Genomic DNA, 23,178 nt, shown 5'->3' with positions numbered 1-23,178 from the left:
AATTTTGTAAAAATATTGTAGAAGTTTTTGTCAAATTTCTATCGAAAATTGTGTCAAAATTTTATTTCTGTAGAAAATTTCGTCAAAATGTTATTTCAAAGAAAATTTGGTCAAAATTTAATTTCTATAGAAAAATATGTCAAAATTTTATTTCTATAGAAAAGTTTCTCTAAATTTTATTTCTACAGAAAATTATGTCAAAATTTTATTTCTACAGAAAATTTTCTCAAAATTTTATTTCTGTAGAAAATTTTATCAAAATTTTATTTCTATAGAAAATTTTATCAAAATTTTATTTCTGTAGAAAATTTTGTCAAAATTTTATTTCTATAGAAAATTTGATCAAAATTTTATTTCTATAGAGAATTTTCTCAAAATGTAATTTTTTGCACAATTTTATTTCTTTAGAATTTTTTTCTAAAACTTATTTCTATAGAAAATTTTATTGCTACCGAAAATGTTGTCAAGATTTTATTTCTATGGAAAATTCTGTCAAAATGTTATTTCTATAAAAAATTTGGTCAAATTTTTATTTCTATAGAAAAGTTTCTCTAAATTTTATTTCTACAGAAAATTTTCTCAAAATTTTATTTCGATTAAAGGTTTTGTCAAAATCCTATTTCTATGAAAAATTTTCTTCAAATTTTATTTCTATACCAATTTTCTTTCTAACGAAAATTTTCTCAAAATTTCCTTTCGATAGAAAATTTTCTCCAAATTTTCTTTCTATAGAAATTTTTCTCAAAATTTTATTTCTACAGAAAATTTCTCCAAAAATGTTCTCCAAATTTTATTTCTACAGTAATTTTTCTATAAGTTTTATTTCTTTGGAAAATTTGCATCAAATTTTATTTCTATAGAGAAGTTTCTCAAAATTCAATTTTTTACACAATTTTATTTCTTTAGAATTTTTTTTCCAAAACGTATTTCTATAGAAAATTTTATTGCTATAGAAAATATTGTCAAGATTTTGTTTCTATAGAAAATTTTATCAAAATTTTATTTCTATAGAAAAGTTTCTCTAAATTTTATTTGTACAGAAAATTTTCTCAAAATTTTATTTCCATTAAAGTTTTTGTCAAAATCATATTTTTATGAAAAATTTTCTTCAAGTTTTATTTCTATACCAATTTTTTTTTTCTCCCACTTTTCTTTCTAAAGAAAATTTTCTCAAAATTTCCTTTCGATAGAAAATTTTCTCCAAATTTTCTTTCTATAGAAAATTTTCTCAAAATTGTATCTCTACAGAAAAAATTCTCCAAAAATGTTCTCCAAATTTTATTTCTACAGTTTTTTTCTACGAGTTTTATTTCTTTGGAAAATTTGCTTCAAATTTTATTTCTATAGAGAATTTTCTCAAAATTCAATTTTTTGCTTAATTTTATTACTTTAGAATTTTTTTCCAAAACTTATTTCTATAGAAAATTTTATTGCTATAGAAAATTTGGTCAAAATTTTATTTCTATAGAGAATTATGTCAAAATTTTATTTCTATAGAAAATTTCATCAAAGTTTTATTTCTATTGAAAATTTGGTCAAAATTTTATTTCCATTCAAGGTTTTATCAAAATCATATTTCTATGAAATATTTTCTTCAAATTTTATGTCTATACCAATTATTTTCTCCCAACTTTCTTTCTAAACAAAATTTTCTCCAAATTTCCTTTCGATAGAAAATTTTCTCCAAATTTTCTTTCTATAGAAAATTTTTTTTAAATTTTATTTCTACAGAAAATTTTCTACAAAATTTTCTCCAAATTTTATTTCTATAGCAATTTTTCTACAAGTTTTATTTCTTTGGAAAATTTGCTTCAAATTTTATTTCTATACTGCCTATTTATTACTGCCTATATACTTGTTTTACTATATCCATATTAAATTTTTTCAAATTATTTTCCCAATACAACTTTTCGTCACTTTGTATATTGGCATAAATCAAATAAATTGGTATGACAACAAATCCTCGTTTTGCCCTCGTAGGCTTGCGTAATCTTCTGTAATTTTTCTCATTTGTTATTTTATCATTATCCAAGGGAAATAATTCTAAGGTGAGCACCTAGTGCGTATGATTAACCAGATTTAATTAATATTAATTATGCGCCACCTAGGGCTACAAATTATTCATTTCAATTTAATTCTAATTGCTTATGCAAAACCCAGTCTATAAATCTACTCTTCTTACTGCTGTAGACCAACATTCATCCAATCTCATGGATGGTCATGACTGGCATACTAATGACAAAAGAATGGCCTCTGGTTTATAAGCAATGACCATGATTATAAATAATAAATTTTTGGACTATGCATCTTTTTTGATGCAAAAAAAAAGTCGAAACGAAAGCAAATGGTTAAACATGCTTTGCAATATATTTATATTGTCTAACCAGATTAGTGGACAAATGATTAATGTACTTAATTTTATACTGTGATATATATCTAGGTGTTTTGTAGTAAACTTATTAAATTATGCAAAATGATTTATATGTGTGGGAAGGAATAGTTAAATGCGGAATCTACAAAAAATTTCAGTATTATCGGATAGTATAAAAAAAGTATTTTTTGTTGGGGATAGAGTGAGTTATAAGGAATCAAATCAGGGGGATTGTTCTATATAGCTGCCATATCTAATAATCAAAAAATCACAAAAGCTTTACACCGATGAAAAATTGCCTCTAGCGGGAGAATTACACAAGAAGGCTAGCAACAATTTTACATTTTCGATTCAATTCAAGTCCACTAAACATGTTAAAAAATAACAATAAAAACAAATAACATATAAATGCTATACTAAAATATTTTCTCTTTTTGTTATTTTCAGATATCCATTATTGCATATTGAATAAAAAGAGTAAGTATTGAATGCATATTGCCATTGTCGAGAGACATTAAATGGATCTTTATACCCTGCGCCACATTGTTGAACAGGGTATTATAGGTGTATATTTTTGCAACATCCAGAAGGAGACAAGATAGACACAAGGTGTCTTTGAAAATTATGCTCAAGGCCGGTCACTGCGCACGGTTACCACTCGTGTCAAAAATAATATACCAAAATTTTAAGAAAAGTTTGACAAAAATTTACCAAATTAAAAAATCTAATTTTGAAAAATTTTTTTTATCAAATTTCAATCAAATCAAAAATCAAAAGCATTTGGTTATTATAAAAAAACATTTTTTTTTCTTCGAAAGCAACAGAGGAAAAGTATGCTTGTCAAATTTATTTGGGCAAAGCCCTATATAGAGTATGCTGATGAGGAATGTGGTAATTCCGAAACAGCTGTACATCCAACCATCTTGCAGTCTATAGGGCTTTGCCCAAATAAATTTGACAAGCATACTTTTCCTCTGTTGGTTAAGCTACACTTGTAGTTTAGTCAATGCATGGCTTTAAGCTGAGATCAAAAACAACAATAAAAATTTATTTCTATAGAAAATTTTGTCAAAATTTTATTTCTATAGAAAATTTTGTCGAAATTTTATTTCTATATAAAATTTTTTCAACATTTTATTTCTATAGAAAATTTCCTCAAAATTTTATTTCGATAGAAAATTTTGTCAAAATTTTATTTCTATAGAAAATTTTCTCAAAATTCTAATTCTATAGGATGTTTTGTCAAAGTTTTATTTCTATATAAAATTTTGTCAAAATTTTATTTCTATATAAAATTTTGTCAAAATTTTATTTCTATAGAAAATTTTGTCAAAATTTTAATTCTATATAAAATTTTGTCAAAATTTTATTTCTATAGAAAATTTTGTCAACATTTTATTTCTATTGAAAATTTTGCCAAAATTTTATTTCTATAGAAAATTTTTTCAAAATTTTATTTCTATAGAAAATTTTTTCAAATTTTTATTTCTATAAGATGTTTTGTCAAAATGTTATTTCTATATAAAATTTTGTCAAAATTTTATTTCTATATAAAATTTTGTCAAAATTTTATTTCTATAGAAAATTTTTTCAAAATTTTAATTCTATAGAAAATTTTGTCAAAATTTTATTTCTATAGAAAATTTTTTCAAAATTTTAATTCTATAGAAAATTTTGTCAAAATTTTATTTGTATAGAAAATTTTGTCAAAATTTTATTTCTATATAAAATTTTGTCAAAATTTTATTTCTATAGAAAATTTTGTCAAAATTTTATTTCTATAGAAAATTTTGTCTAAATTTTATTTCTATGGAAAATTTTGTCTAAATTTTAATTCTATAGAATATTTTGTCAAAATTTTATTTCTATAGAAAATTTTGTCAAAGTTTTATTTCTATATAAAATTTTGTCAAAATTATATTTCTATATAAAATTTTGTCAAAATTTTATTTCTATATAAAATTTTGTCAAAATTTTAATTCTATATAAAATTTTGTCAAAATGTTAATTCTATAGAATATTTTGTCAAAATTTTATTTCGATAGAAAATTTTGTCAGAATTTTATTTCTATAGAAAAATTTGTCAAAATTTTATTTCGGTAGAAAATTTTCTCAAAATTTTATTTCTATAGAAAATTTTGTCAAAATTTTATTTCTATAGAAAATTTTGTCAAAAATTTATTTCTATAGAAAATTTTGTCAAGCTGAGTTATATACGTATTTAATCGGCCTTTTTTTGTACATAAGATTCGGCCTGGCCGAACTTACGGCCGTATATACTTGTTTTTTTTTTTTTTTTTTTTTGAAAATGATCATTTTCAATTTCAAAATTTTATTTCTATAGAAAATTTTGTGAAAATTTTATTTCTATAGAAAATTTTCTCAAAATTTTAATTCTATAGGATGTTTTGTCAAAGTTTTACTTCTATATAAAATTTTGTCAAAATTTTATTTCTATATAAAATTTTGTCAAAATTTTATTTTTATAGAAAATTTTGTCAAAATTTTAAATAAAATTTTATCAAAATTTTATTTCTATAGAAAATTTTGTCAAAATTTTATTTCTATTGAAAATTTTGCCAAAATTTTATTTCTATAGAAAATTTTTTTAAAATTTTATTTCTATAGAAATTTTTTTCAAATTTTTAATTCTATAAGATGTTTTGTCAAAATGTTATTTCTATAAAAAATTTTGTCAAAATTTTATTCCTATATAAAATTTTGTCAAAATTTTATTTCTATATAAAATTTTGTCAAAATTTTATTTCTATAGAAAATTTTTTCAAAATTTTATTTCTATAGAAAATTTTGTCTAAATTTTATTTCTATAGAAAATTTTGTAAAAATTTCTGTAGAAATTTTTGTCAATATTGTATTTCTATAGAAAATTTTGTAAAAATTGTATTTCCGTAGAAAATTTTATTTCTATAGAAAATTTTGTCAAAATTTTATTTCGATAGAAAATTTTATCAGAATTTTATTTCTATTGACAATTTTTTCAAAATTTTATTTCTATAGAAAATTTGGTCAAAATTTTGTTTCCATTGAAATTTTCTCAAAATTTTATTTCTGTAGAAAATTTTCTCAAAATTTGATTTCTATAGAAAATTTTGTCAAGCTGAGTTATATACGTATTTAATCGGCCTTTTCTTGTACATAAGATTCGGCCTGGCCGAACTTACGGCCGTATATACTTGTTTTTTTTTTTTTTTGAAAAATGATCATTTTCAATTTCAAAATTTTATTTCTATAGAGAATTTTGTCAAAATTTTATTTCTATAGAAAATTTTGTCAAAATGTTATTTCTATAGAGAATTTTGTCAAAATTTTATTTCTATAGAAAATTTCTCAAAATTTTATTTCTGTAGAAAATTTTCTCAAAATTTGATTTTTATAGAAAATTTTGTCAAGATTTTATTTCTATAGAAAATTTTGTCAAAATTTTATTTCTATAGAAAAAAATTTTCACGCTGAGTTATATACGTATTTAATCGGCCTTTTTATACCCTGCGCCACACTGTGGAACAGGGTATTATAAGTTAGTGCATATGTTTGTAACACCCAGAAGGAGACGAGATAGACACATGGTGTCTTTGGCAATAATGCTCAGGGTGGGTCCCTGAGTCTATATAACCATGTCCGTCTGTCCGTCCGTCCGTCTGTCTGTGAACACATTTTTGTGATCAAAGTCTAGGTCGCAATTTAAGTCCAATCGTCTTCAAATTTGGCACATGTTCCTAATTTGGGTCAGAATAGAACACTATTGATTTTGGAAGAAATCGGTTCAGATTTAGATATAGCTCCAATATATATCTTTCGTCCGATATGGACTTATATGGCCCCAGAAGCCAGAGTTTTGGTCGAATTTGGTTGAAATTTCGCACTAGGAGTACAATTAGTAATATAGTCAAGTGTGCAAAATTTTATTGAAATCGATTCAGATTTAGATATAGCTCCCAATATCTTTCGCCCGATATGGACTAATATTGTCCTAAAAGCCAGAGTTTTGGCCCAATTTGGTTGAAATTTTGCACAGGGAGTAGAATTAGCATTGTAGCTATGAGTGCCAAATTTGGTTGAAATCGATTCAGATTTAGATATAGCTCCCATTTATATCTTTCGCCCGATATGCACTTATATGGACCCAGAAGCCAGAGTTTTATCCCGATTAGCTTGAAATTTTGCACAAGGAGTACAATTGGTAGTATAGTAATGTGAGCTAAATTTGATTGAAATCGGTTCAGATTTAGATATAGCTTCCATATATATTTTTCGCCCGATATGGACTTATATGGCCCCAGAAGCCAGAGTTTTGGCCCAATTTGGTTGAAATTTTGCACTAGGAGTACAATTAGTAATGTAGTCATGTGTGCCAAATTTGATTTGAAATCGGTTCAGATTTAGATATAGCTCCCATAAATATGTGTTTCTGATTTCGACAAAAATGGTCAAAATACCAACATTTTCCTTGTTAAATCGCCACTGCTTAGTCGAAAAGTTGTAAAAATGACTCTAATTTTCCTAAACTTCTAATACATATATATCGAGCGATAAATCATGAATAAACTTTTGCGAAGTTTCCTTAAAATTGCTTCAGATTTAAATGTTTCCCATATGTTTTTTACTAAAATTGTGTTCCACCCTATGCATTAGCTAACTTAAATTTTGAGTCTATAGATTTTGTAAAAGTCTATCAAATTCTGTCCAAATCGAGTGATATTTAAATGTATGTATTTGGGACAAACCTTTATATATAGCACCCAACACATTTGACGGATGTGATATGGTATCGAAAATTTAGATCTACAAAGTGGTGCTGGGTATAATATAGTCGGCCCCGCCCGACTTTAGACTTTCCTTACTTGTTTGTACATAAGATTCGGTCTGGCTGAACTTACGGCCGCATATACTTGTTTTTTTTTTAACGGTCAATTTCAATTTCAAAATTTTATTTCTATAGAAAATTTTGTCAAAAATTTTTTTTCTATAGAAAATTTTGTCAAAGTTTTATTACTATATAAAATTTTGTCAAAATTTTATTTCTATAAAAAATTTTGTCAAAATTTTAATTCTATGGAATATTTTGTCAAAATTTTATTTCTATATAAGATTTTGTCAAAATTTTATTTCTATAGAAAATTTTGTCAAAATTTTATTTCTATAGAAAATTTTGTCAAAATTTTATTTCTATAGAAAATTTTATCAAAATTTTATTTCTATAGAAAATGTTATTTCTATAGAAAATTTTGTCAAAATTTTATTTGTATAGAAAATTTTGTCAAAATTTGATTTCTCTAGAAAATTTACTTCAAATTTGATGTCTATAGAAAATTTTCTTCAAATTTTATTTCTACAGAAAATTTTATTTCTATAGAAAATTTTGTAAAAATTTCTGTAGAAATTTTTGTCAATATTGTATTTCTATAGAAAATTTTGTAAAAATTGTATTTCTGTAGAAAATTTTGTCAAAATTGTATCTCCGTAGAAAATTTTATTTCTATAGAAAATTTTGTCAACATTTTGTGTCTATGAAAATTTTTTGGAAGTTTTGGAATTTTCATTCTCTTTTGGCGATATATTAAAAGGCTATTTATATAAGCCAGTTTACAAATCCAAATTATGACCGTTGCATCAAAGTAAAATCGTTTTCTTTATTTAAATAAAAAACAACTTTTAAACCAAAATGCAAAATTCCTAAGATAAGCCTATGTTTGAAGCCTTTTATTTTTTGTCCAAAGATTCACGGTCTCAGTTAATTTAAAGATAGCGCCTTACTTCAACAACATAAAATTTTAACAATGACATGCAAATTTAATGAAGAAGAATTTTAAGTCGAAATGAATGAATATTCTTTCATTTAAACTGTCGTTTTTTTTTCAAGAAATATATACTTCTTAAATTTTAATTATTACGTCAACATTTTTAAATATTATTTTTTTTTTTTTAATATTAGTTACGTCAATATTTTTTCAGTTTACCTAACCGTACAACATTGATTTTATATTTCGTAGGCATCAGTTCATGTATACTCTCTTATGCATTTACAAGCCCATGATCTTTAATTCATTGTTCTAATTGTTATTGATTGACTATTCTGTGAAATAGGTTTCCTAAACAATTAGGAAAAATCAATCAAATCAAACAATTTAGGAAAAATAAAGGCTACATTTTTAAGACTTTGAAAGACCTTGTTTTCTCCATCCATCTTATGAATTCTGACTCCATCTTAGCAATTCTTCCATATTTAAAATTCTAAAAAGCTAATTATACAATTATTATTCGAGCTTTATGGACAGATATAGATTAAGGAACATGGTTAATAGAGCCATTGAAAAGAAAACGCCAGATACAAATCTATACACGCCTGGACTGTACATGTTTCGGTTCGGGCGAATGAACCTTTCCACAGCCTTTAGTATAGATCTGGCTGGGAGAGATAACTCAATTTTGGGCCCTTTATGCTAACTCCTTATGGAGAAAACATGCATAAACATAGCATAAAGGGCCCAAAATTGAGTTATCTCTCCCAGCCAGATCTATACTAAAGGCTGTGGAAAGGTTCATTCGCCCGAACCGAAACATGTACAGTCCAGGCGTGTATAGATTTGTATCTGGCGTTTTCTTTTCAATGGCTCTATTAACCATGTTCCTTAATCTATATCTGTCCATAAAGCTCGAATAATAATTGTATAATTAGATATAATGCATTTGGACGTCAATTGCCTGTTTCGGTATCAGGCTAACATGTAATATAATTCTAAAAAGCTTCTAAACCACCCAAAAAAAATTACCAAAAAGAACAAAATAATAAAAATATAATTTTAAGTCTTCTCAAAGCCACAATGCCATTATCAATGTACGTTTGTGTGTACATTACTCAATACTCTCATATACTCCACTCATGTATTTGGTCATTCATTGTCCTCATCAAACATAGTTGCCCCACCCGTTTGTCCCATATTCTTAACACCTCAACATTGCTTGGTATAGATTTTCAATTACTTTGGCTTTGGTTATTCGGCTCAAACAATGATTGAATGAATACACATTCCTTTGGTATAGTGAGACCAATGTCATGATGACATTCACCAAAAGATTCCAGATGATGATGGCACATATGCATCTCCGGCTATGTTGCAACATCCAGGCCACTGCGGTACGATTGAAATTTTTATCAGCATTATTTACTTGGTCAAATATATGTCAGCTCACACATTGTTTGATAGTTTGCCATCATGACCAATGTCATTCACAAAGGGGCCCAAGAGCCTACTGTAATGGTGGTAGTGACCAACCAAGACACCAACAACAAACACAAGCTTTTGTGGCAAGACCAAATCTATTTAGAGCATGGATGGTATAAACGAAAGGATCTCACCAAAATGCTTAGTAGTAAACCCGAAACAAAAAATGTTTTCTCTTTGCAAAAGAATTTTTTTCTTGAGAGAGGTATAAACTCCAACACACTAGAGTAGGATAGAAGAGTGACAGCCTACAAACACTCAAATGTGAGAGCGTGCGTGTGTGTGAGTGCGTGGTTGTGGGTGTTCTCACAGATTGTGAAAGCAATAGCAAAAATTAAGGCTTACAGTCTTCGTCCCTGTATGAGGCCACCACAATTCATGTGAGGGTAGGGATGCAAACATCAAAAATGGACTTTTAGACTAATCGACTTTTTATCAAGTCGATTTAAGATCATCTTTAAATTCGACTTTTTGAATCTTTGAAAGTCAAGGACCATCAATTGATTAATTTTTGTAATGACCAAAATCGACTATCTTTGATGTCGGTCAAAGTTCACTATTAGACTCTTTATAGTGTCCAAATCCAAAATCTGGAAAAACTGTCTATAGAAATAAAATTTTGACAAAATTTTCTATAGAAATAAAATTTTCTTCAAATTTTATTTTTGTTTTATATTTGGCTGGAGTGGCAACCGTAATTGCAATCCCTAGTGAGTATGTGTGTGTGTGTGGTAACTGCATTCACTTCAAAAATTATGGTCCTTTGACCACTTGGGCCAATTATAAAATGATGGTGGTGATGATGATGATGATGATTGCATGGACAAATTGTTGACCATATGTGTGATACTTACCAAAAAATATTTCTATCCTAGTTTTCTTCTATTTTTCTACTTCCTCACACACTCTATCACTCCCTCTCCCGCTCTCCATCTCTCGATGAGAATCAATGGCTTTTACAAACACTTTCTGTTGATGGTGATTGTGATTGTGATGCTATTGCTGATTATAGTGATGATGATGACTTTGATTTTGATGTTGTTAGCAATATAAAGCCTTTCTAATTGAAATGTATTTGTCATATATTTCATCATCATAGCTTTAAATTCTATACAATGGCCAATGGGAGTAACTATATAATAACCGTATACATTTCCATACATAACAATGATCGACTTTTTTTTTGAATCCCTCATCATCGTAAGAGGAAAACAGTTATTGTCATATGATATGATGTTCATGGAAACATGGCAAATAAATGTAGATACCATTGTCTGCAACAGTTCAAAAAGCAATACAAATACGTTATGTGAGGGGCCACTTGCAATCACTTTATTCTTGTTTTTTAAATCGAATTTTCGTTAAATAAAGTTTAAAAATTTTTTCTACTGGAATAGTAAACTCACTATATTCCCTTCCAAAAACAGCTCCCAACAAAATATAGATTAGATCCTGAACCTGTCATCCGGAAGTAATGCAAATAGAAGTAGCATCCAAAATCCAGATTACCCGAAATCAAATAAAATATTGAGAAAAGTTTCTATCGAAATAAAATTTTGAGAAAATTTTCTATAGAAATAACATTTTGAGAAAATTTTCATTAGAAATAAAATTTTGAGAAAATTTTCATTAGAAATAAAATTTTGCGAAAAGTTTCTATAGAAATAAATTTAGGGAAAAGTTTCTATAGAACTAATCATATTTTGAGAAAATTTTCTATAGGAATAAAATTTTGAGAAAATTTTCTACAGAAATAAAATTTTGAGAAGATTTCCTGCAAAAAAAATTTTGGGAACATTTTCTATAGAAATAAAATTTTGAAAAAATTTTCTATAGAAATAAAATTTTGAGAAAATTTTCATTAGAAATAAAATTTTGAGAAAATTTTCTATAGAAATAAAATTTTGAGAAAATTTTCATTAGAAATAAAATTTTGCGTACATTGTCTATAGAAATAAATTTTATGAAAAGTTTCTATAGAAAAAACATTTTGAGAAAATTTTCTATAGAAATAAAATTTTGAAAAATTTTTCTATAGAAATAAAATTTTGAGAAAATTTTCCATAGAAATAAAATTTTTGCGAAAAGTTACTATAGAAATAAATTTAGGGAAAGTTTCTATAGAACTAATAATATTTTGAGAAAATTTTCTATAGGAATAAAATTTTTGGGAAAATTTTCTACAGAAATAAAATTTTGAGAATATTTCCTACAAAAAAAAATTGGAAAAATTTTCTATAGAAATAAAATTTTGGGAAAACTTTCTATAGAAATAAAATTTTGAGAAAATTTTCATTAGAAATAAAATTTTGAGAAAATTTTCAATAGAAATAAAGTTTAGGGAAAATTTTCTTTAGAAATAAAATTATGAGAACATTTTCTATAGAAACAAAATTACGGGAAAATTTTCTATAGAAATAAAATTTTGAGAAAAGATTCTATAGAACAAATAATATTTTGAGAAAATTTTCTATAGAAAAAAATTTTGAGCAAATTTTCTATAGAAATAAAATTTTGAGAAAATTTATAGGAAATAAAATGTTGAGAAAATTTTCTATAGAAATAACGTTTTGAGAAAATTTTCTATAGAAATAAAATTTTGAGAAAATTTTCTATAGAAATAAAATTTTGGGAAAATTTTCTGTAGAAATAAAATTTTGAGAAAATTTCCTATAAAAAAAATTTTTGGAAAATTTCCTAAAAAATAAAATTTTAAGAAAATTTTCTATTGCAATAAAATTTTGGGAAAATTTTCTATAAAAATACAATTTTGAGAAAATTTCCTACAAAAACAAAATTTTAAAAATTTTTTTCTCTAGAAATAAAATGTAAAGAAAATTTCCTATAGAAATAAAATTTTGAGCAAATTTCCTATATAAATAAAATTTTGCGAAAATTTTCTATTGCAATAAAATTTATCAAAAATTTAATTTTGCTTATATCTCCTTAACTATGCTTCCTTGAGCGAAAAGGAGCTCAATTCGATATCAACCCCAGAAAATCCAAAATTCCATTGATATCCTGAAAAAATCTAATTTTTAATATGAAAATCTTATTTTGCATATATCTCCTAAATTATACTTTCTAGAGCGGAAAGTACCTTAATTCGTGATCATCCCTAGAAAGTCCATAGAATATCTTCTAAACCACGAGCGAAAATGAGTTCACTTCGATCACCCTCAGAAAATGTAAAATTCCATTTAAAGCAATTTAACTAAATCGAAATTTTTATATGAAAATCTTAGATCGAGAAAGAGCTTTAAAATCCTAAATTTTTCGAGCTTTAAAATCCTGAATTTTTCGTAATTTTTATATGTATGTCGTCTTTTGTTCATATGTACTAAACGACTATTTATTTCATAAATAAAATAGTAAATAACTATATATTCTATGCTATCAAAATAATCAAAAGGATTTTAAAATGATTTTTTTGTGGATTTTCTCTTTATTCATAAAATAATCATTTTATTTTATTTAAATTGTTTGCATGGATTTCAATCACATTTTCTCTTTTAATTTCTTGAAAAATTTCCTATTCAAACGATTTTATGCTATTCTTCTTCTCATGCAAACCAAAAACTAAGCTTTTAAAAAATGTCAACAATATTTTCCTAGAAATTGGATATAGCTCTGTATGTGGTTCCTTGATTTTTTGATAGCAGTTTTTAGCATATGCTCTTTTAATTCCATAAATATGTATTTTTCCTAACAAATTTCTTATGAACATTTCAAAGTGAAAAAAAAAAATTCTCTCCCAAATACATAGAAATGAGGTCCTTAAAATGTCCCAATAACGCTTATTTATGGTTTCATTCCATTGCAATCCCTTAGCAGATGTATGTTGTACAAAATAAAATCCTTTGATTTATAGAAAATAGAATTTTTGTTTTGCCAGGATATACATTTCAAATACGAGTATGAAACACATACACAAACACACACATTAATATTATCCTGTCTACACATTAGTAGTAGGTTGGTTTAATGTCACAACCTGTTGTTTGAAACACAATAACGTTTTGTGTGTGTGGCTTAGAGAGAGGTGTAATGATATCGTTGCACAATGGGATGGGGGGGCAGGTAAGTCATCGTTAGCTCAAAGCACATGCATCCACAAAAATGATTTACAATAATACATGCATGTGTTAATAAAGGCGCCATATAGACAGCTTATCTCTGGAACATTTACAAATTTCAATTTTTATCCGAGTGCAAGGGAATCTTTCTATTTGACTTCTTGACTAGCATGCAAAACCTCGATATGATGGCAAAATTTTATTTCTATAGAAAATTTTTTTCAAAATTTTATTACTCCAGAAGATTTTCTCAAATTTTTTTTTATAGAAAATTTTGTCAATATTTTACTTATAAAGAAAATTTTATTTCTATACAAAATTTTGCAAAATTTTATTTCTATACAAAATTTTATCAAAATTTTATTTCTATAAAAAAATTGACAAAATTTTATTTCTATAGAAAATTTTGTCAAAAATGTATTTCCATAGAAAATTTTGTCCAAATTTAATTTCTATAGAAAATTTTGACAAAGTTTTAATTCTATAGACTATTTTGTCAAAATTCTATTTCCATAGAAAATTTTATCAAAATTTTATTCCTATAGAAAAATGTGTCAAAATTGTATTCCTACATATAGAAAATTGAAGTACTTCTCAGATTTTGCAAAATTCTACCAAAGCATCAAGAATTCTACCAAACAGTAAACAATCTGTCATTTTTGGTAAAATTCTACCAAATGTGGCACCCGTGGATCAACAAGAGTACTAGATGACCCTAGACCAAAAAACGAAATGTTGCCAAAATTTTATTACGTTAGAAAATTTGGTCAAATTTATTTCCATAGAAAATTTTGTCAAAAATTTATTTCCATAGAAAATTTTGTGCAAATTTTATTCCTATAGACAATTTTGTCATAATTTTATTTCTTTAGATAATATTGTCAATATCTTATTTCTATCGAAAATTTTGTCAAAATTTTATATTATAAAAAAATTGGTCAAAATTTTATTTCTACAGAAAATTTTGTCAAAATTTATTTCTACAGAAAATTTTGTCAAATTTTAATTTCTATAAAAAATTTTGTAAGATTTTTTATTAACTACTATAGCAAATTTTGTCAAATTTTTATTTCTATAGAATATTTTGTCAAAATTTTATTTCTATAGAAAATTTTGTCAAATTTTTATTTCTATAGAAAATTTTGTCAAAATTTTATTTCTATAGAAAATTTTATCACAAACGTATTTCTATCGAAAATTTTGTCAAAATTTTATTTCTATCGAAAATTTTGTCAAAATATTATTTCTATAGAAAATGTTGTCGAAATTTTATTTCTATAGAAAATGTTGTCAAAATGTTTTTCTATATAAAATTTTATATTTCTTTAGAAAATTTTGTCAAAAATTTATTTTTATTCGTTTTTTTTATTGTTGGTTTCTCTTCAATCATTCTTGTTGTTTTTGATCTCAGCTTAAAACCATGCATTGACTAAACTACAAGTGTAGCTTAACCAACAGAGGAAACGTATGCTTGTCAAATTTATTTGGGCAAAACCCTATAGACTGTAAGATGGTTGGATATACAGCTTTTTCGGAATTACCACATTCCTCATCAGCATATTCTACTTGCAGCAAAACTATCAACCAATTATCAGAATAAATTCGGGTAATTCACTCAACCCAAAGTGAACTACACTTGAACCTTCCGAAAAAACAACTATGATTGAAGAGAAACCAACAATAACAAACAAAACGAATGAAGATAGAGGAAGCACGCTCAAAAACAAACCCAGCCAACTACATTCAAATATGCTGCAAATTTGTTTAGGCAGTAGCCGACTATCAAACCTTTTTTCGGAAGGTTCAAGTGTAGTTTACTTTGGGTTGAGTGAATTACCCGATTTTTTCCTGATAATTGGTTGATAGTTTTGCTGCAAGGAGAGGATGCTGATGAGGAATGTGGTAATTCCGAAATTTTTGTTAAAATTTTATTTCTCTAGAAAATTTTGTCAAAGTTTTATTTCCATAGAAAATTTTATCAAAATTTTATTTCTATTGAAAATGTCAAAAATTTAATTTCTATAGAAAATTTTAGCAACATTTTATTTCCATAGAAAATTTTGTCAAAATTCTACTTCTATAAAAAATTTTGTCAAAATTTCATTTCCATAGAAAATTTTGTCAAATTTTTATTTCCATGGAAAATTTTGTCAAAATTCTATTTCTATAGAAAATTTTGTCCAAATTTTATTTCCATAGAAAATTTTGTCAAAATTTTATTTCTTTAGAAAATTTTGTCAAAATTTTATTTCTATAGAAAATTTTGTCAAAATTTTATTTCTGTAGAAAATTTTGTCAAATTTTTATTTCCATGGAAAATTTTGTCAAAATTATATTTCTATATAAAATTTTGTCAAAATTTTATTTCCATAGAAAATTTTGTCAAAATTTTATTTCTATAGAAAATTTTGTCAAAATTTTATTTCTATAGAAAGTTTTGTCAAATTTTTATTTCCATAGAAAATTTTGTCAAAATTCTATTTCTATAGAAAATTTTAGCAACATTTTATTTCCATAAAAAATTTTGTCAAAATTCTACTTCTATAAAAAATTTTGTCAAAATTTTGTCAAATTTTTATTTCCATGGAAAATTTTGTCAAAATTCTATTTCTATAGAAAATTTTGTCCAAATTTTATTTCCATAGAAAATTTTGTCAAAATTTTATTTCCATTGAATATTTTATCAAAATTTTATTTCTATAGAAAATTTTGTCAAAATTTTATTTCCATAGAAAATTTTGTCAAATTTTTATTTCCATGGAAAATTTTGTCAAAATTCTATTTCTATAGAAAATTTTGTCCAAATTTTATTTCCATAAAAAATTTTGTCAAAATTTTATTTCTATAGAAAATTTTGTCAAAATTTTATTTCTATAGAAAATTTTGTCAAAATTTTATTTCTATAGAAAGTTTTGTCAAATTTTTATTTCCATAGAAAATTTTGTCAAAATTCTATTTCTATAGAAAATTTTGTCAAAATTTTGTTTCCATAGAAAATTTTGTCAAAATTTTATTTCTATAGAAAATTTTGTCAAAATTTTATTTCTATAGAAAATTTTGTCAAAATTTTATTTCTATAGAAAATTTTGTTAAATTTTTATTTCCATAGAAATTTTTATCAAAATTTTATTTCTATAGAACATTTTGTCAAAATTTTATTTCCATTGAATATTTTATCAAAATTTTATTTCTATAGAAAATTTTGTCAAAATTTTATTTCCATAGAAAATTTTGTCAAATTTTTATTTCCATGGAAAATTTTGTCAAAATTCTATTTCTATAGAAAATTTTGTCCAAATTTTATTTCCATAGAAAATTTTGTCAAAATTTTATTTCTATAGAAAATTTTGTCAAAATTTTATTTCTATAGAAAATTTTGTCAAAATTTTATTTCTATAGAAAGTTTTGTCAAATTTTTATTTCCATAGAAAATTTTGTCAAAATTCTATTTCTATAGAAAATGTTGTCAAAATTTTGTTTCCATAGAAAATTTTGTCAAAATTTTATTTCTATAGAAAATTTTGTCAAAATTTTATTTCTATAGAAAATTTTGTCAAAATTTTATTTCTATAGAAAATTTTGTCAAAATTTTATTTCTATAGAAAATTTTGTCAAAATTTTATTTCTATAGAAAATTTTGTCAAATTTTTATTTCCATAGAAATTTTTATCAAAATTTTATTTCTATAGAACATTTTGTCAAAATTTTATTTCCATTGAATATTTTATCAAAATTTTATTTCTATAGAAAATTTTGTCAAAGATTTCATTTTTATAGAAAATTTTGTCAAAATTTTATTGCTATAGAAAATTTTGTCAAAATTTTATTTCCTAAAAAATGTTATCAAAATGTTATTTCTATAGAAAATTTTTGTAAAAATTTTATTTGAATAGAAAAATTTGTCAAAATTCTATTGCTATAGAAAATTTTATCAAAATTTTATTTGTAAATATAGAAAATTAAAGTGCCTCCGCCCGACTTTAGACTTTCCTAACTTGTTTCATAATTGTTTTTTTTTTTTTTTTTTTTTTTTGCGGTTTCATATTCGTTTCACTTATTTCATCTTCATCCCATTGTGCAACACTGGGGACCCCTTAGACCAATCAACTCATATTGTTAGAGGTGTGTGTGTGGGTGTGTGCGTCGTTGTGTAAATTACATGATGAGATATGGTCTTTTATACTCCATGTGCTTGTGGGTATGGAAAATATTTTATATATGCCCGTTTTCTCCATAGAAAATATTTTATATGGCCGTTTTTCTCATCCTCAGCATATTGTTCTGTGATCTGCATAACCTTTATTTCTTTCCACCATCACCGCCACAACACAAGCATTTAATTCCACAAAAAATATATACCCATATATGCTTACCACAAGGATATGCGAGAAAAATCGCATTGTAACATGAGAACAAACCATAAAACACACACACAAACACACACACCCACACAAAGAAGTGAGAAAAGTATCAAGTTAAAAGTTCAAGCGATTTATCGCCACTTTTTCATTATTTTCTTTTTTTTCCACCTTAAACAAAACAAGAATGAAACCAATCAAGGATATAAGGTAGTAATAGTGGCCAAGACGAATTTGAAATACCCACCACCATGGTGGGTATTTCAAATATAATAGCTTCCATTGAAAACGCCTCTATTAACTGGTAGCTTTTAGAATTTCAGGTGGGCGAACTCTATTCTATCCCAAGAAAATCGATTCAAATGGTGCAATTCTCAAAATTAAATTTAAAATTTTTACATATCGACTCCAAATCGGAATCTAGATATATAAGATACTTGAACTTGGCAGATCAGGAGCCTAACACTATTTATTCACTAGCAATGTTATTGTTGTGCCACTTTAACGACATATTTTGCCACTTTTTTTGCTTTTGTTTTCCTTCTAAAACCAAGAGGACAATTGCGATGGCTAAAAATATGCAACCAAATTTTCTCTAATAGGAAAACCGGACCACCCCTTTGTACGATTTTTGTTTAAAGTGCAGTAAAAAACACAAATTGTAGAAGGAGGGAATAGCTCCTTGGGAGGAAGAAGGTATTCACCCTTCTCAAATTATATATTTTTTATAATAATATTTTTTTATGTACTCAATCCTAACTGATCGATTAACGTTCTAGCTGGATTAGAGTAATATTAATATATTTTAATAGGGTAACTCCAAACCAGACGATCAACGTCTAAGATGGACAATTGTTATTTTTATTTTTCCAATTAAAGGGAAAAACAAGGTTCCGCTTAAAGTTTAATTTTTTTTTAATCTTTATTCATCGACAGTTACAGCAGAATGAAGTCAAATTATAAATGATTGTCTCTTTTATGTGATTTTACAATGAGTGAAAATAAAAATCATACTAATTCAATGCGAGAGAACAAATGGTTCAGTTATGTTGTCGAGTTAAAGAGAGTAATGATAGTTATTATGAGTGATATTATTAAGAGCAAATTGAGTAAAATTATTATAAAACGATAGTGATTTGAAATGAATGATCATTTACAGTTGATGATAAAAGTGAGGGAATTTATGTAACAAATGATGAAATTATTAATCATAAAAATAGAATAATTGCAAAATATCAAATAATTTCGTAGAATGCACAATAATACTTGTATAAACAATAAATATAATAAAAAAATAATCATAGAAAACGTCCGCTACACACTCCCCCTCTGCCTCAGAAATCGTCCCGATGATGTGGCAGTACTTCCTTCAGTCTAGGCGGTGACGAGCTGGCTTTCTTTGGCGTAAAGATCTTCTTGGGATGTGGTTCTGGGTTGAAAGATTCTTCTTCGTTGACTCGCTTGTAACATCGGATTCGCTGGGCTTACTAATTTCTTGGCCCATTGAAGTGGCTTGTGTGGTTGTATTGGATGTTACTACATTCTTTGTTGTCAACCGGCGACTTTTTGGTGTAGATGTATCTTTTGCAAAAGTTTGTTGGGTTTGTTGTGTTGTTGTTATTTTGGTAGATGATTCGTTTGGACTTGGCCTTGCTGCATATGTCCCTTTGTTAGTTGTTGGCTGCTTTGTTGCAATTATTTTCTCAGTTGTTGGAATATTGTTCCCAGTTACTTTTTTAAAATTTTCCTTTCGAGCTCGACGAGTCATTGCATATACAGGAGTTTCGGCATTTCCTTCATATAGAGTTATGTCGGAGGCGTGGAATGTTCCCAACGGCTTGTTTGGTGTATCAATTGCTGCAACGGTGTAACAAGACGATCCTTTTTTGTTAATGACGATATAGGGTCCATCTCGTCGTGGTACAAATTTTGATGTAATATTGCTCTCCTTCTTACTTAGGATATGAGTTGCCACTAGTACTTTATCTCCCACCATGATTTTCTTCTGAGGATTTCGTTTTGTATCTGCATATAGTTTATTTTTGTCTTGCATTCTCTCTTCGGATTCCTTCGCGAATGCTAACGAATCGGCCATTCGAAGAAGATGTGGTGTTATTTGAGGTACAAAGTTTTCAGCTGCTACAATCGCTCTCAGATCATTCGAAACTTCAAATGGTGTCCTCAGCTCTCTTCCAAATGTCAGATATGCTGCAGAGTATCCGGTAGTTGCGCATTTCACCGAGTTCATTGCAAATCTTATGGATGCAAGGTTTAAATCCCATGTGGTGTGATCTTGATTAACACCAATGGATAGTTGTATCTTGAGATCCCTATTTTTGCGCTCGACTGGATTGGACTCTGGATGATAAACTGGCGTGAACGTCTGTCGAATTCCAAGGCAATATGTTAACTTTTGCATAACAGCTGACACAAATTGTGGCCCATTATCTGAGTGTATTCTCCGAGGTATTCCATATCTCAATAGTATTTCATTGAGTAAGATGATGGCACAATTTTCAGCAGAAGCGGTTTTTAGTGAAAAAAGTTCTGTCCATCGGCTGCAAAGGTCTTCCACTACTAATATCCACTGATTACCCCGAGGAGTTATTGGTAATGGCCCAAAGAGGTCTATAGCAATAGTTTCGAACCTTTTGTTACTACTAACCGTTTGCATGAGGCCTGCTGGTTTCATGTTTGAAGGTTTGTAACGTTTACATTCAATGCATGATTTTATGTATTCGGTTATTTCAGATCTCATTTTTGGCCAATAATAGTTCTGTGCTATTTTATTTATAGTCTTTTCGACTCCATAATGACCAGCTGTTGGAATATCATGATAGTTGAAGAGGATATCCCTTCGCATCGATTTGGGAACTACTAGCTGACCATTTTCATTCTCTTGTTCAGAGCAAAAGCGATATAGCACGCCATTAAGCATCATAAATCCCCTATCAGTGTACCTGAAGACATTTTCGTGGCATTCCTCAAATGATTTAATAATTTCATTCAAATCGGGATCTTCCAACTGCAATTTTCGAAATTCTTCTGCTCCTTTTCTTGGGAAGTCGATTTGTATAGAAAAGCATTCACATTGAGAATCTGTATTTGAATGTTGAGAACATGGAGGACGTGATAATGTATCCGCTACACAATTTTGTCGCCCAGGTGTATATGAAACCTTTAGATTGAATGTTTGTAATAATAACGCCCACCTCGCTAAGCGGCCTGTTGGGCTTTTTAAGCTAAACAACCATTTTAGCGGCTGGTGATCCGTCAAAACCATTACTTCCGAGCCTTCAATGTATCCTCTGAACTTTTGTACGGCCCAGACGACAGCGAGGGCTTCCCGTTCCGTTGTTGAATAGTTTCTTTCTGCGGGTAGCAACAATCGGCTAGCATACTCAATGGTTCTTTCTGTTTCTTTCTCCCCCTGAAGCAAAACAGCCCCAAGAGCGTAATTACTCGCATCTGTTTTCAAAATAAAAGGCAAATTTTCGTTCACTTGTTGCAAGATTGGCGGTGATGACAACTTTTGCTTCAACATATCAAACGCTTCTTGTTGTTTTTCACCCCATTGCCATTTTGCATTCTTTTTAGTCAAATCTGATAATGGTTTTGCAATATTAGCAAAAGATGGTATAAATCGCCTGTACCATGAGCAGGTTTGCATAAAAGACAGGACTTCTTTGGAATTTCGTGGATTGGGCCGATTGTTAATAGCGCTAGTTTTTTCTTTATCCACTTCTAACCCATTTCTGGTAAGGATGTGACCGAGGTATTTTACCTCCGGTTTACAGAAAAAGCATTTATCTCTATGTAGTCGAAAACCAAACATTTTTAGTTTTTGGAATGTTTGTTTTAATTCAAAAATGTGAGATTGGAAATCCTGAGAGCATATTATGATATCGTCGAGATACGCTAAAATCAAAATATCCGGCAAAGAAGATTTGAATTTATCAATTAGGCGCTGGAAAGTCGCTGGCGCGTTTTTTAGTCCAAATGGCATACGATTGAAGACAAAAATTCCAAACGGAGTTGTGAAGGCTGTTTTTGATCTATCGTTGTCAGCCACTTTGATTTGCCAATAGCCTGAACGAAGATCAAGTGTGGACATGAACGGAGTGGTTTTGGCTGCATGCAAAAGGTCGTCGATTCTTGGCAGAGGATATGTGTCTGTCGTAGTGATGGCATTGAGGCGCCGATAGTCGACGCATACCCTGACAGTTCCATCTTTCTTTGGTATTAATACCACCGGAAAAGACCAAGGCGATTCGGCTTCTTCAATAATTCCGTTTTGCAGCATATTGTCCAATTCCTGCTTTAATAAGACCTTCATTCTTGGTGATAACCTATATGGTGGATTGGAAATAGGTTCGTGGTTACCGGTTTTAATATGATGTTCGACCTTAGATATGGGTACCTTGATGTCATCAAATATATCCTTTTCTTCCAAAAGCAATTGATTTAGCTTTTCTCTATCACTATGTCTCAAATCAGGTCCTTCATTATGCCGTAGTTTTATTTCAATTGAATTAAGTTCCAAAGATGTAAACATTTCTTCGCAATGTGCCTCATGTCTCACTTTCTTCGGAGGAGGAAACAAATCTGAAGAGCTAGGAGCTTCCATGGTTTCAGGAATTGAATTCTCAAATATTTTGTTTATGGCATCAGGCGAATATTCATTATTGTTTCCATTTTCGAACCATAATAAGAAGTCATTTAGCTCATTTGGTACTTCATTAACTTTTTCAACCAATGATAAATTAATTTTTGAAGCTTGCAATTTAAATGCAAAATTTTTGGTAGGGTCGTCCTTAAAATGCCAATTTTGCTGAGCCAAGTCAATAACCATTCCACATTCTTTCAAAAAGTCTACTCCAAGCAGGGTTCTATTTCCAATTGCGTTTGGAAGGCATATGAATCGGATCTTTTTGAATCTATTTCCGAGAATTATGTCGACCATTGCTGAGTGAACAACCTGATTGCGTGGTACACCATCGGCTAATATTATTTCGGCATTGACTTTTTTAAATGGAATTCCCTTTTCAATAAGTTTTTGGTATAATAGAAATCCTGCAACACTTGTTCTGGCCGCTGTATCGAGGTATGCTTCACCTTTAAGACCATTT

The 23,178-nt window shown here is 27.5% G+C and overlaps 1 protein-coding gene across 1 annotated transcript in view; it reads left to right on the top strand.

Annotated features, from left to right (window-relative positions):
• Positions 1-2,816: 2,816 nt before the first annotated feature.
• LOC142224510 (uncharacterized) overlaps positions 2,817-23,178 on the top strand; it is a 103,976-nt gene continuing 83,614 nt past the window's right edge. The window contains exon 1 of the mRNA XM_075294289.1: positions 2,817-2,848. The gene's annotated coding sequence lies outside the window, so the exon portion shown is untranslated. The remainder of the gene's footprint in view (positions 2,849-23,178) is intronic.

The sequence above is a fragment of the Haematobia irritans genome, chromosome 2, assembly GCF_050003625.1.
Source record: "Haematobia irritans isolate KBUSLIRL chromosome 2, ASM5000362v1, whole genome shotgun sequence".
Classification (NCBI taxonomy): Eukaryota; Metazoa; Arthropoda; class Insecta; order Diptera; family Muscidae; genus Haematobia; species Haematobia irritans.
This window is presented reverse-complemented; position numbering and strand designations above follow the sequence as displayed.